Source organism: Cebus imitator, unplaced genomic scaffold (assembly GCF_001604975.1).
Source record: "Cebus imitator isolate Cc_AM_T3 unplaced genomic scaffold, Cebus_imitator-1.0 Scaffold405, whole genome shotgun sequence".
Classification (NCBI taxonomy): domain Eukaryota; kingdom Metazoa; phylum Chordata; class Mammalia; order Primates; family Cebidae; genus Cebus; species Cebus imitator.
Window position 1 is genome coordinate 1,872,718 of NW_016107720.1, and position 16,220 is coordinate 1,888,937.

The window sequence follows — 16,220 nt, forward strand, 5'->3', positions numbered from 1 at the left end:
TTTTTGACAGAGTTTTGCTCTTGTCACCCAGCCTGGAATGCAGTGGTGCAATCTTGGCTCACTGCAACCTCCACCTTCCCAGTTCAAGTGATTCTTCTGCCTCAGCATCCTGAGTAGCTGGGATTACAGGGACACATCGCCACACACAGTTAATTTTTGTATTTTTAGTAGAGATGAAATTTCACCATCTTGGCCAGGCTGGTCTCAAACTCCTGACTTCAAGTGATTCACCTGCCTCAGCCTCCCAAAGTTCTGGGATTATAGGTTTGAGCCACTGTGCCCCACTTGGAAACAGCTTTATTGAGTCAGCGGCAGAGTTACAGCTCTGTATCTGCTGCTCCCATGGAACAGGGCTGCTGAGTAGCAGCCTAGAGGCGCTTTTGCAGTTGTATCTATACCCACTTTTTATGACGTGTTAATGAAGGGATGGGTTATTCAGAAATAGCTTGAAAATGGACAGTAACTTCTAAGTGTTGCCATGGCAAGGGATGGAAACTTCCAGATGTAGCTATGGCAGTAGTAAACTGTCCTGATGCTGGTGGGCATATCTTATGGAGAGGAGCTTTCAGTACCTCTCTCTGGTTTTAACCAGGCTTAAACCTGGTCTAGAGTCAAGTCTTACCTATCTCCTACCTCAGTGGCAGAACTCAAAACTCTTACTATGGCATAGTAAGAGCTATGGCAGTTGCAATTTACAAACTGGCTGGGAAGAAATGAAACGGTTCAAGTGTATTATGAAATGACCAAGACTTACAGGCATTGGATTTCAGGGCAAAAGAGAGCTGGTTACTGGCATAACCATACAGACTGGGAAGGTTTGGGAAGAGTGGGCCTCAGCTGTGGGCAAAGTGACCTGTGCAGCTGAGAGGGAGAGAACAGCAGGAGCCAAAGATGAAAGGCCTCGGAGTCTTAGAATGATCTCCACAAGCAGAGCCTGAGATAAGGACGTCTGGGAGACTGGTTTCCCTGGGGGTCCCAGGAAGGTGAAGTGAGAAAGCAGAGAGTAAGGCATCGCCACACTCCACCCAGCCAGTGCCCCCAGCCTCCCAGCCAGTGCCCCCAGCCTTCCTTCTCCATCCTCCACCTCCACCCAGTCAGTGCCCCCAGCCTTCCTTCTCCATCCTCCACACTCCATCCAGCCAGTGCCCCCAGCCTTCTCCATCCTCCACACTCCACCCAGCCAGTGCCCCCAGCCTTCTCCATCCTCCACACTCCATCCAGCCAGCACTCCCCCAGCCTTCTCCATATCCTTCTTTTCTTCACTCTACCTTTTCCCAATGTCTTACTCCCACTCCCAGCACCCCTCTTCACACAGGAAGGAGGGAAGGAGGGGAAGAAAGGAGGGAGGAAGGAAGGAAAGAAGGTGGGAAGGAAGGGAGGGAGGGAGGGAGGGAGGAAGGAAAAAGAAAGAAAGTTAAGAAAGATAGAAGAATAGAAAGGAACAACAACAAAAAAATGATGAAGCCCATAGCCCGCTGAGATTTCTCTTTCTGGCCAAATCCCACAGTGTCTCTGGTGTGTGATGCTGTGTATGTGTTTGTGGGTGGGTGGAGGTGTGGGTGTGCGTGCCCAGGTGTCCTTGCTGTATCTGCTTTTTGTAGGAACAATTATCAACCCTATGTGGTCTTCACTAGACCTTTCAAACACCCAAGAGAGCACACAGTGTCTATGAAACAATGAACAATAATTAATAATAACAACAACGATTATATTCAGTGCTGCTGACTAATTCAGATTTCTCCAGGGGAAGAAGGGCAGTTGCTATTTTTGGAGAGAACAGAACTGAAGAACTGCATGAAAAGTTTGCATTTTCTAACTAATTTATTGAGTTTCCATTTATGACTTTCTTTAAATGTGACATGAATGAATTACTTTATTTTCTAAAAGAATGCTACCAAATGAGAACACTTATTTATACATTATAACAGTACCCAATAAAAGTTTCCGTTGTGTTTCATAATCGCATTACGATTATTTGAGAAATGCTGTGCCACATGAACAAATGATGAAGGGCAGCTTTGAGCTGACTTGCTAACTCATCTTTCTTCATATCCTCTAAGGTCGTAAATGTCTAGGATCTATTACCCGGCACTGGTTGTCCAGTATGCGTAAGAACCTCAGCACTATTTTGATATGCATGGTTTTACTTTGTCTTGGTGGATCCTGTACTCACTGTTATTGCTGAACTCAAATTGCTTCAAGGCTCCAGATAAACCTCTTAATACCATGAATAAGTAGTCTATTCAAGGAAGCAGTTCTTGGTGGTTTCCTGGTCAAGTTTTACAGATCCGTGGGAGGCAGGCTCTTTTGGCAGCTATGAGCCTTCTTTCCCATTCTGGGGTCTTCATTTCCTAAGCCCCATGGCAGGACAGGTAGCACCTGTTACTTCATCCATTCTCCACGCAGGTGGGCTCCCCTCTGCCCCTACAGAAGTTGAGAAGCTGCCCTTCAAAGCAGCCTGACACAGCTGGGTCTTCAGCGAACAAAAGCAGCAGAGCTGGCCAGCTCAGCAAGTTTTTACTCTGTCTGAAAATGTCTCACCAGGAGTTTTCACTCATTTATTTCTTTACTAATTTATGTATTCCTACATTGTATAAATACTTACTTGTCAGGCATTGCTCTAGGTGTTCAAATCAAATCAATAATGTTACTTTTGCTGTTAAAATTGATAAAACATTGTTCATAAAATAAATAAATTAAAAATCAGACTTTATTAAAACAAAATTTTTGGTCCTTACAAAACACTGTTAAGAGAAAGAAGACATACCTAAAGAAAAATAAAATATTTTCCAAGACTATATCTGATAAAGGAATTTTTATCTAAAGCTACATGAAGAACTTTTACAACTCAACAACAAAAATACAGGCAATCCAAGTTTTTAAATGAGTCAAACAACTGAATAGACACTTCATGAAAGAATGTCTATGAACAGAAAATAAACATAATAAAACATACATAACATCACTTGTCATATGAGAAATGAAAATTAAAACTAAAATGAGACACCACCACATATGTACTATATTCATTTTAAATTTAAAAAGCCGGTAACACCTCATTTGTTACTGATGGGAAATTTAAAATAACATAGCCACTTTGGAAGACAGTATGACAATTTCTTATAAAATTAAACACACACTTATAGGGCCAAGCTTTGCCATTCCTGGATATTTACCCAAGTGAACTGAAAACGTTTGTTCACACAAAAACCATATATGAATGTTAATAACAGCTTTATTCATAAATTTCAAAAACTGAAAATACCCAAGATGTTTTTCAAAAGGTGAATGGATGAACCGATTCTAGTGCACCCATAATATGCAGTATTAATCAGCAACACAAAGAGACAATGCTGATTTATGCAGCAACATAGAAGCATACTAATTGGAGTTTACTCAGTAAAATAAGCCACAATCCTGAAGGTACAATTGTTGTACAATTACATTTGTGTGAGGATCTGGAAAAGGTGGAACTGTAAGAAAGGAAAACAGAGCAGAGGTTGACGGTGGTGGAGGGAGTGGGAAATGGTTTACTGTAATGGGCCTCACAGGATATTTGGGGGTTACAGAACTATTTTAGCATGGCTGTTGACACTTGCGTACATGGGGGTCGGTATACATGCATGTATTTCCTGTCTCTACACACTTAGAGGATCTGGAAGCAGTAACACCCCAGCATCAATGAGCACACCCAACATCCAGATCTTGGTTTCTGAGTACCATCCTCCAATACAAAGAAACGAGGGTCCTTGGAGAAATGGCCAGCTGTAGGACTGGTACATGGAAAATGGCACAAGATGACTTAGAGTAGGTGATAATGCCGGACGCAAAGAAGCACTAACAAGAGTGAGTGCAAACATGGCAGAAATTTGAATGAAGCTTGTGGTTTAGTTAATAATATTATACCATTGTTAATTTCTTAGTTTTTACAAATGTCCTGTGAACCCCGAAAATCCAAGGCAGGTCTCAGTTGATTTAGAAAGTTGATTTTGCCAAGGTTGAGGATGTGCCCTTGACACGGCCCAGGAAGTCCTGGTGACATGTGCGCATGGTGGTCGGGCACAGCTTGGTTTCATACATTTAGGGAGACAAGAGACATCAGTCAATATGTGCAAGAAGTACATTGGTTCCGTCTGGAAAGGCGGAACAACTTGAAGCAAAGGCGGGAAGACTGGAAGTGGGGAGGGGGCTTCCAGGTCACAGTGAGGTGATACACAAAGGGCTACATTGCTCTGAGTGTGTGATTAGCTTTTCCAAAGGAGGCAATCAGATATTCATCTGTTTCAGTGGGTAGAGGGGTGACTTTGAATAGAATGGGAGGCAGGCTTGCCTTCAGCCCCAGCTCAGTTCTTGGCAGATCTGCAAGGGAGGCTGCAGAGCCCTGTGGGGAAGGGAAGTCCTGCTTGTTCCTCCTCTCCACCGTCCCTCTCCTCCCCAGGCTCTGGGTCAGGGCCTGTCTGACACCTTCAGGGCCCCCACCCAGGGAGGCCCCTTTGACTGACAGGGATTCAGGAGACACAAATGCAGGTGAAAAGGCCTCCCTGTGGGAGGGGGGACCAGGGAGTAGCTGCCATCTGCAGAGGAGCTAGGGGCTGGAGACCAGTGGGAGAGGGGCTCTCAGTCTACTAAATGGTCCTGCATTTGCACAACAGAATTTCATGAGGTCTCCAAGTAGGACAAAGTTTTAAAACGGTGGTTAACCTCAGCTGCCTCTTGTCTTCATGACATCAATGTCCCCGACAGCATCTCCGTACATTTTTATTAGGGAAAAATCAGTCCCTAAGAGGAATATAAAAATATCCCAAAAAGCCAGACCTGGGCGGCTATAGACTATTACTTTCCAGGTTGCCTTTCTTATGGTTTCAAGTTGATTTCTCAGTGTGTCTTCTCCCTCGTCCCCCAACTCCGTGTCCTGACCCACCCAAAAGAAAGAATTCCATACCTGTTGAAAAGTTTTTCCCCCGAAACAGTACCTATTGCTAATTTCAGGAATTTCCATAATAAAAGCATATGGTCATTGTGTGTTATGTGGGATCAGTCAGTAGGTACAAAAATAAACAAATTCCTTCTTGTTTTACACAATTCTTATTCCCATGAGTTCTTCAGAGGAAGACATATGCGTAAGTAACAATAGCAAAGGAAAGTATTATAATATGTTACTATTAACTGTGGCTTTTGGTTCCAATCCCCAATAGTAAATTTACTAATCTAGATTAAGCTCTAAGAAATTATTTGTGACTGCATCAGGGGCAGCTTAGAGCTTAGAACTAAAGGCTAAAAAGCCTTTCATTTCTCCTCACTCAAAGTCAAACTGTCAGAGGCATGCAGGAGAGTCAGCCCTTACTCCTATTTCTGCCTCGTATGTCCTGGGCTAGGCTCGACATCTCCTACAGAATTAAAGTCTCAAATTTGCCAAGGTTTTCACCAGCAATAGAAGTTGCTAAAAGTTAACATAATAATATGTAATTAAAACTACCAAAGAAACATTTTTACATGCAAGGTATGTAAAGAAAGTAAAATGTGTTTTTGGTAAATGATTATAAGAAGTCATGGAAATGTGGATTTTTTTTCTACCTAAAGTGTTAAAGGATTGTTTTAAGTAAGAAAGAACATCTAAATGTTTAAACAAGTTGTGGAAGATTTATAGAAATTAATTGTCAGAGATTCTGTGTGTAAATATATTGGCTAAAGTTAAAAGGGTATTAATTCAGCTTTTCCGTAAATTAAACATTGGAATAGAAGTACAACAGGTTTTTCTTAGAGCACTGATCTGCTCTTTCACCAAAAAAAATGTAAACAGTTATAAAAGGTTTATAAGAATAGTACCCTATGGTGGCCAGGTGTGGTGGCTCACGCCAGTAATCCCAGCATTTTGGGAGGCTTTGGAGGGTGGATCACCTGAGGTCAGGAGTTTGAGACCAGCCTGGCCAACACTGGCAAAACCCTGTCTACTAAAAATACAAAATTAGACGGACGTGGCGGTGAGCACCTGTAATCTTAGCTGCTTGGGAAGCTGAGGCAGAAGAATCACTTGCATCTAGAAGGTGGAGGCTGCAGTGAGCAGAGATCATGCCAATGCACTGCAGCCTGGGTGACAGAGTGAGACTCTGTCTCAAAAAAAAAAAAAAAAAGTACATTACCTTATGGTTAAACGTTAAAATTGGGTAAATATGTCTATAAAGTTTTATTAAAAATTGAGTTTAACATTAATAGTACATTGATGTAAAGGTGAAATTTGGCTTATTTGGTACAAATATAATATAGAAAGGATTGTCAAATTGGTTATTATAAAACGGTGTTTGGTTTTCTTTGGGCTGTGTTTATATAAATGTGCTGTCAGTATATATTCCAATACCAGCTTAGTTCCAACAGTTCACCAGTTCATGAAAAGCCTTCTGATTTCGTTTACTTGGAATAACTTTGCTTTACTCTTGTGGGATATGTCGCTGTTATACTCTTTGTGTAGAAATACAGAGCAAGCTTACAGAATGCTTTCTTAAACTAAACATTTATTAATCTTCCAGATACCACTTCTAGTTAAAACTCAAGAGTCGTGGACGGCCCTCACCATACTGATGCTTTCTGATTGAGCTTCTCTCTACTCTGAACATAAGAGACCATATAGTTAGGTAGGAATGTCATTGCCACTATTCAGCCTGAAGAAGTTACAGAAGATGGATCTTCATCTCTCTGCAACCGTTGGGATTAAGGGTTCTCTTATTAAAGGGAGGGGGCAAATGCCACAGACATGTGAACCAGAACAACCCCATCCTGAATAGGCACTGGGCAAAATGAAGCTGAAACCTACGGGGCTGCATTCCCAGATGGTTAAGGCATTCTAAGTCACAGGATGAGACAGGAGGTCAACACAAGATACAAGTCATAAAGGCCTTGCTGACAGGTTTGCAGTAAAGAAGCCAACCCAAACCCACCCAAACCAACATGGCCACAAGAGTGATCCCTAGCCATCCTCAGAGATTTACATTCTCATCAGTACCATGACAGTTTACAAATGCCATGGCAATGTCAGGAAGTTACCCCATATGGTCTAAAAATGGGAGGCACGAATTATCCACCCCTTGTTTTGCCTATAATGAAGAAATAACCACAAAAATGGGCAACCAGCTGTCCTGAGGGCTGCTTTGTCTATGGAGTAGCCATTCTTTTATTTCTTTACTTTCCTAATAAACTTGGTTTTGCTTTGTGCTGATGACTTGCCCTGAATTCTTTCTTGAGCGAGATCCAAGAACCCTCTCTTGGGGTCTGGATAAAGACCCCTTTCCTGTAACATATTTCTCTGTCCTGTAACAAAACCTCAGATCTTACCTCCAGTGGCCAAACCAGAGAGGGCCCATCAGGCAGAAGAAATGAAACCTACAGAAAGAGAAACTGACCTCAATGCCTGGCACCAAGCCAGCCAAGCCAAAAGTAGACACAGGTCTGGCTGAAAAAGAAAGAAAGAAAAAGATGATTGATCTTTTTCACTCTTTGAGAAGAAGCTTTCCAGTTTAAGATTTGACACGACACAAAGGAAAAAAAAAGGCCAGGGGAGGGTGGCATTCCTACCTACGCTGTAACCTTTACATGCTCTGAGAGGTCTAGACCTGGTCTTTTTGGCCAATCATTGACTTTCAGTTTCCAGTTTTTAGTCTCATCCTTGGAGAATTATAATAAGTGTATATTTTGGGGAAAGGGGGTTGGACAGAAGGACAGGAAGGTGAAGAGGTGCAAGGAGCCTTGAGTTTTCCCAGAGATGGATGGTACTGGTCCAGTCTGTGTCTCAGCGCTGGGATCCCTGCTCTGAAACACAGCCTGGAGTCTGAGGGCAGTAAGACTAAGGCTTGGGCTGGCCGTTGAGTCCTAACCTTGGTCCAGTCTCAGGTTGCCTATTTGCTGCCTTACAGAGAGAAGGACAGGGAAAGAAGATGGATAAATGTCTTTTAGCGATGATGTTGAGACTGGCCTAGCATATGTGTTACTTTATGGGAAGAGCTTGAGGAAGCTGGAAATGGTGGGCAGAAAAAGTTACCAGAGAACTAGAAAAGAGGGAAGGAGGAAGATACTGTTTAAATATTCTGTCTGTTTCAGTTTTTGGCCTTAGCAAGTTTTGATAGCGTGTCTGACTCAGCATGGGCAGAAGTTATTTTCTCTGATATATGAGTCACTTAGTCCTTCAATCAGATATCAGCTGTCTAAGCACCCAGAGTCAGGCCATGTATGAGGCAAAGGTTGGCGAGAAGAGGATACCTCCCTGGGCCTGAAGTGCCTATTGGGGTGAGCTCTCTTCCTTTATTACTATTTTAAAAAGACTAAAATGTAGGTTGAACATAATCTTGTGGGGTTATATATTGCATATACAGAATATCATTAAGGTTGCTTGGTTGTAGGTGACCAAAGCCACTTTCACTAATAAGTAAAAAATAAACCTTTGGAAAGTAAGGAGGAGCTGAGGAAAGGGAAATATGGCTGATTCATCTCAGAAAGGACTACAGGAGCTGAAATTTAGACACTGATGATAGTTCTGTTGGGATGTCACAGAGTGAACACAGCTTCACCCTGGCCACTCTTTCTGTCTCCGAGCTCAAAACTCAAATTCCAAAAAAGCAGTATCTGATTGGCTGTCATGGGCTACAGGCTCATTAATTGGTCAGAGCAGCGAATCTTTGTGTGATGGCACCACCAAAACCTCACTCCATGGGGGAAGACACCCCCGCCCTCTGACACACATACACACAAGAGAGGCATTAACAGAGGACAGGGCTTTCCATGCCAGGCAGGTACAAAAAAGGTGTGTTAATAATACATTATAGGGGCATCCCAGAGCTCCTCCTCGTTAGACATTGCAACACTGAAAACAGAGTTTCTGCTTCCTGTACATCATAGAGTCTCTCTAGGTTGTTTTGCTTATTTCCTTGGGATTTCGATAGCTGTGATCATAGTCAAAGGACCAGAAAGTTGAATGGTGCTCAAAGATTGCCATTTCAGGCCATGCGTTCTCAATAGGGTCAATATTCTTCACAATGAGAGAGATTGGCTGTTGGAGGAGATGAAAACATTTATACATTACAATGGATTGTGTCTCTCTAAAGGGCCATAGGACATGGACAGATACATAATATATATCAGTGGTTTAAATTTTATGAGGAGTGCAGTAGAAGCAATTAGGAAAATATATCCCTAAAAAGGCTCTTTAGGACAGCGATTATAAAAGAAAAATGAAAAAGGTTAAGAAACAGCCATCGAGACCACTATGTCTAAATGTTATATGCAATCAGAATTTCCTAGAAACATTGATAAAATGCAGATACACGAGTTTATGTCTACAAATTCTGATGAATTAATCTAAAGTACGGCCTGGGTATCAATTGTTTTTAAGCATTGCCAGCGATTCTGAAACCATCCAAGGCTGAGAACCACTGGTCTAGATTTTTGCCATGGACAATGTGGTATCTGGACCAGCAGCAGCCACAGCCACTGGGAGCTTGTTGTGAGTTTCAGATGTAAACCCTGTCCCCTGCCTGCTGAATCAGAATATGCATTTAAAGAAGATTGCCAGGTGATTCATATGCACAGGATATATTGAGAGCGTTGACGTGGACTAGTGGTTATCAACCTGATTGAACACCAGAATCACCCATGACCTAACTATTCAGCAGCCGTAGCCAGTCCAGAGCCCTCACATCGGAATCGCTGGTCTTGGGGTAATTGCTCTGCAGGTTTTACAAGTTTCCATAGATGATTCTGATGCATATTCTTGGATAAAATCAGGAATCTACAACATGGGGGTCGTACAGAGTGAACAAGGAGGGAGGCAGGCTTTGTAGTAGCTAGAGGACGGGGTGCCCCTGGTTTCTGTAGGAAGATGTGTTTGGCTTGTTTAAATAATGCTGTGGGCTGGTGGGTAATTAAATGTTACTACTCAGGAATAGGCAAGGACTGCTAGTTAGTCTCCCTGACAAGGCAGGTTGTTTAATTGGGAGGCCTGTGTGAGTACCATGGGCTCAGGCTGTGCAAGCCTTCCTAGTTCCAGATGTCAAGGCAGCACATGCTACTTATTGAAACTTAATGTCAGGACTTATACTACCATTGGCCCTTTGATGCCCTGGCATCAGTTTAGACTATGGTGTTTGCTGATATCACAGGGCAAACCCCAAAGTTGGGTTCTTGGCTTCACACCGGAAGGAGTTAAAGAGTGAACCAACAGTAAAGTGAAAGCAGGTTTATTAAGAAAGTAAAAAAAATAAATAAAAGGGTGGCTGCTCCATGGGTAGAGCAGCCCTGAGGGCAGCTAGTTGGCTATTTTTATGATTATTTCTTGATCATATTCTAAACAAGTGGTGAATTATTCATGAATTTTCCGGGAAAAAGGTGAGCACTTTCCAGGACTAAGGTTCTTCCTCCTTTTTGAACATATAGGGTAAGGACTAAGTTTCTTCCCCCTTTTAGAACATATAGGGTAAGGTCCCTGTGCGGCCACGGCATTCGGAAACTGTCATGCGCTGTTGGGAGTTTCCTGTAGTACCCTCGTGTGTTATAATTAGTGTGTGATAAGCACAACCAGAGATTGCTTTCCTTGCCATGTTGGTTTTGGCGGGTTTGGATGAACTTCTTTACCACATGTCATTTTCCCAGCAGGCTCTGGTGACCCTGCAAAACCAGTTCTGCTGAACTCCTGCCTCATTCAGACTTCTGGAAAGTAGAAGAATCTCCCTACGGAGTGAAGTGGGTACCAGAACAGTAGGGAGAGGGCCACGTGGTGGGGCAGCTGTCAAAAGCATGAACCTTTGAGGTGTTATGGCCAGTAAGGGCAATTGAGGGATCTGTGTGGCACTGGCAAGTGAATGCTTGTCCCCAGGACGTATGAATGAGACTAGTAGGTGCCCTTGACAACAGTGACACCCAGCAATAGACCCATTTGCTACTTTGTACCTTAATAGGAGTTCTTTGAAGAGTCCGTTATGTCTCAATCAAGCCAACTGTTCAGGGCCTGCGGGGGAGGTGAAAAATCTAGCAATGGCTTTTTCAAGAACTCAGCATTAGGCACTTTGAGGAGTAAAATGAAGGCTTTGGTCACTGCCAATAACGTGTGGAACTCCATGGGGATCAGGCCTTGTTCTGCCACCCTTAGCATCTGTGGAGGCACACACCGCCTTCATTTATATTGTGGGTATCAGTGATACGAGAGATCCCAGTGCTCTTTATCCCGAAGGCCACTCTTGAGCAATGGGTCAAAAGTTTATAACTCAGGAACAGGGAGAACAGCCAAAGACTGGGAGACAGGCTTCTCAGTCTCAAGAGGGGGGAATGTCCCTGGGTTCCAGGGAAGGACCACTTGTCTTGTCTGTGTAACTGTGCAGGCTGGCAGGGAGTATATGGGCTCCTCTCAGGGATGAAAAAGAACTATGTCTAGTCCCTGGATAAGGATGCTTGTTTGACTGGGAGGCCCTATCCACAGAGTCAGAGCGGGGCGGGAAGCGTATTCGAGTCTTCGAAGCTGGAGTGGTTTCACCAGACGTCAAAGCAGGTATCAAGGCTTTAGTTTCAGGTCTTACACCACACCGAGATCAAACACAGGCTTAAATATTGACAGAGGGAGCTGGAGGGTAAATGGTGCTGGGTTAGTGCAAAAGTAAGTGTGGTTTCTGCCATGGAAAGTAGTGCAGTAGTGGCAAAGCCACAGTTCCTTTTGTACCAACCTAGTACATTATGCTATTCTCCCACTGCATATCTCATAGCCCCCCAGGTGGAAAGTCTCCGAGAACATATCATCAGGCCAGATCCAGAGAAGACAGTGGAAGGCACAGCGAATTCACAGCAGAAGTTGCCCACGATGTCAGATTAGCTATATATTGGATTAGAGTCCCACAGTGTTTTCTTGTTGAGGTAAATTACACTAATGTTTTTGTTGTTTGTTTGCTTGTTTACAGAGGTAAAACTCATATGACATAAAGAATAATTTTAAAGTGGAAAATACAATGACGTTTAGCACATTTGCAAGGTTGTGCAATCATACCTCTGTCTAGTTCCGAAATAGTTTTATGATCTCTGGGAAGAAAAGTTCTTTACCCTTAGTCACTTTCCATTTTTGCTTCTTTCTTCCCAGACACTAGCCACCACTAGTGAGTTCTCTTTGTATGGATTTAACTATTCTAGATATTTTAAACAAGTGAAATAATACGGTATTTGATTTTTCCGTCTAATTTTGTGCACATTATGCTCAAATAATGAACACATGATGAAAATTACACTAAGTGAAAAGTTGTAGCATGTATCAAATACTTCATTACTTTTTGTGGCCTAATAATCCATTATATGAATAAATGAGATTTGTTTATCCATTCATGCATTTTATTTTGCTTTATTTTATTGAAATCTCTCTCTGTTACCTGGGCTGGAGTGCACTAGCACAACATAGCCCTCTGGAGCCTTAAGCTCCTGGGCTCTAGCAATTATCTCATCTCTTATCTCAGGCTCCTGAATAGCTGAAACTATGGGTGTGTGCCACCATGCCCAGCTAATTCAAAAAATAATCTGTAGAGATGAGGTTTTGCTATGTTTTCCACACTGGTGTCAAACACCTAGTCTCAAGCAACCCTCCTGCCTTGGTTTCCCAGAGATCTGGGATTACAGGTGTGAGTCACTGTGCCCAGCCCAATTCACACATTTTACTTGAACTTTGTAAGCAGCATTTCTAAATGGCAGAAGACACAGAAGTCCCCTTACTTCAGCAGGAGGGAGAGGTCAGACCATGTGGAGTCTCCAGTTTTTACCAAAACTCCACTCTAACCAAGGAAGGTGGCAGCCTGGGTACGGTTAGGTGGGCAAACGAACACTTTGCTTCTCAGCCAGAGAAAACAATGAATCTTGTTCAGAATCAGTTATTTTGAACTGTTTACTGACATGCTCATGAAATCATCCCTCAACCAGGACCACTTCTCCCAAAAATGTGCACCACTATCTTCGGGTCGGTAGAGTTTTTCCACTCAGGTGACAGACCTGTTCCTCTCTTTGGGTTTGTTGGCAGGGGGCAGATAATGGAAGAGAGAAGGGAGCATTGTGCCAGTTATTACTTTAAGAGACTCTTAATGAGACTATACAAAACGAGATGTATAAAGCTATTTCGATTTCAATTGAAATTAACGAAAAATGTGTGTTTTGTGAGAGGTGTTGTTGCCTGATGTGAAACTGTGAGATGTTTTCCTACTCAGACTAAACATATAAATGGATGAAGAAAGGCTCTAATATGATTACCCATGTTAAAGTGATTTTAAGCTATGGAGCTATGAGCAGATATTGTATGTAGGAGTGGACAGTGATATTATTGGTACCACTCCAATCTATAGAGCTTATACACAGTGTTTTAAATCCATGTACAAATGTATCACACAAAATACATCTTACGTAAGGAGGTAGAAGGTCATGCTTCTTCATATTTACAGGTAAATCTGAAATATAGAGTGGACAAAAATCTTCCATTTCTTACCAAATCAGGATAAAAAACAAGGGTCCCTGATCCTTGACATGGTGAGTTTCTATTATGCATTGCTCTGCCTAGACAGATAACGTAGCCTGTTTTTAAAATAGCAGCAACTTGAAATGGAAAATGACCTTTCTTTGAAAATATATATATTTCATGGTTCAGCAGATATGGATTCAGAAAAGAAGCCAGCAATCTTACGGTGGAAAGTATGTGTGTGCATGTGGTGGAGGAGGAGGTAGGGGAGAATAGAATCTGTATTTAATGACCCAGATTTTATTCCTTGTCTATCATGTGGCAGACGATGTACTTAGCTTACTAATAAGGCAATCAAAGACACATTTTATTATTATTTTTACTTCACTATAGGGGCTGGAAAACTCAATACTTATTTTCCAAAGCCTCTTTGACAGTAGGAGTAGCGTCATGTCATTTTTCAGACAAATGAATTATATGTGATTATTGGGAGGGGTCTAGAACATTTGTTTTCTTTCCAAATACAATAGTTAAAACTAATACTTTTGTATTTTTTGCTTTAATTGGAGATATAATTTTTAGTTGGAGGTACCATGTTGTCATGGCCAAGTCACATGCATATAATAAAGACCAAGAGAACAAAGAGAGCCATCCCTCACACCAGCTAGCTCTAAAATAACACCATCAGCTGCCCATCTCTAGGTTATGCATTTTGAGAAAATAATACTTCCTAATTTACAGCTGACTATATATTGAAATTCTAGACTCAATTATGTAATGTGCAAATTGGGCTTGCAACTAAATCTCCCAGATCTGGTGTTAAAACGGGAAAGAGCCCATTTTAGAGAGCCCAGTAGAGCTGTCAGGACAATTAGCTAAGAAATATGCACAAGGTGGTGGCAGAGGCTGGTCTAGAGGAGAGCTTTCTCTACCTTCTTCTCCATCACCACCACCTCCTCCTTCCTGGAAACTTTTATACCATGGCATTGCTAAATGTAGCAAAAAAAACTCTTTCTTGGGCAGATCTCAAGGTTAGGCATAGACTCACACTTGTACTGGATGAATGAGTGAAAGACAAATAGACTTTCAAGCTCTAAATAAGAAAAGTGAATTGGATAACATTTGTCTATAGAACATATCCATCATATTTTTCTAGACCTTTCCTTCACCTTAATTATTCTGGCACCCTGCTTATGTCCTTCACCTGACCAATTAACTCAAGAATACTTTAAAGCTCAGCTGGGTGCCACCATCTTCCTTCAGGTGTGTGTACACGTGAAAACATGTATATGCTGGCTAAATCTTAGTTTTTTCTTTTTCTGGAAGTATTTACGTTTGAATAGGAGATTCCTGAAGCTAGAAGGCCTCTAAAATGTGACAGAGCAAATACCTTGTAGACATGTTTTCCAGTACCCTGATGGATGTTAAATGATGCTATTTGTGGTGCAGAAAGTAAAAGAATGACAGCTACTCTGCATTTTCTATGTGCTTGAGCTAATGAGAAGCATTGTTTAAATACAAAACCAGCTTGGGCACTCTTATCTTTAATGCAGGTCTAGTGATTCATTGACAGCCTTGTGAAGGCCTAAACTTTTATAATTTTTGTCTTGATTATTTATAGGTTACAAAGAGTTCAGACTCTTTGAAGCAGGAAAAAAAAATTTGCTTCAAAGAGCCAAGACTCATTTGCTGATTTTTCAAGGCTAATCGTATAACTCTTGCTTACAAGTCAGGGTCAGGAAGGGAGCTGTTTTCAGCACTGGACAGAGACAAGCAGGGTAACTAGGTAGCACCTTAGTGAAAAGAGGTCCAAGTCTGGAGAGAAAAACGGAGTTTACTCAGGTTCGAGAAAAGAGAAAACAAGATCAAAACAAAAGTGCATTTTTTAAATACAAATATCATTGACTTTTTTTCTTTAACAATTGAATAGGCTTTTTTGTTTTAATATAAATCAATTATTTTCAGCTATGTCACCACCCTAAAATCAAAGCTAGTGTACACAGATTTCATAACCTCAGATTTTTCTTGATTCTTTCTGTGGATTTTTATAAAATTGAAGCTAACTCATTTTTTCTCTTCTCCTGTCCAGTGCAATGAAAGCACTGGTCTCAGGCAGGAAATCTCACCCCAGTGGAGAAAACTGGAGCCCCAGGAAGGGGTGGTGCGTGCTGCATCTCACCATTTTCTTCAGTGTTGAAATTCTTGCACTGCTGATCAAACCCTAAGTTATTGCTCAGCCTGTGTGAATGCTTTTCTCTAGGTGTATTTATTCCGATATGAAATTATTTCTATAAGCACAGTTGATATCATTGTAACTGTTTCCTGAGTGCATTATCTTCTTTTTGCAAAGGGTTATGACAGTCTCTATCCAAATCAGCACTTTACCTGATTCCATTAAGCAGGGGCCTAGGAAAAACAAAACAGGAAGCTTAGGCCTACTCATGCATGCTAGCACATGCTTACGTGTATATATACAGACATAAGTACGTGTATATTGTTATATTAGATGCCACGGCATCTAGAGGGGAAGTAATCCAGGGATTGGCTGGTGATTGATGTATTTAATCAGGATTATTTTGATTCACTAAGTTTATTCATATCTTACGTTGTTCCATTTTTACAAATAAAATCATTTACATGAAGGTTGATACTAATAAAGGAAATGAATATAATGAATATCAGAACCAAAGAAACAAAGAGGTAGTGTCGTGCATCAGCTTAGCTGAGGAATATGTCCTTACTGTAATTAAACATCAAACTAGTCTCT

General features: G+C 41.7%; 1 long non-coding RNA gene across 1 annotated transcript; it reads right to left on the reverse strand.

Annotated features, from left to right (window-relative positions):
- Positions 1–6,789: 6,789 nt before the first annotated feature.
- LOC119468271 lies at positions 6,790–15,883 on the reverse strand. Its single transcript, XR_005196930.1, has 3 exons — positions 15,871–15,883; positions 14,612–14,616; positions 6,790–6,894 (listed from the first exon to the last, which is right to left on the reverse strand). It is a non-coding gene; the product is annotated as an uncharacterized LOC119468271 (long non-coding RNA).
- Positions 15,884–16,220: the final 337 nt, after the last annotated feature.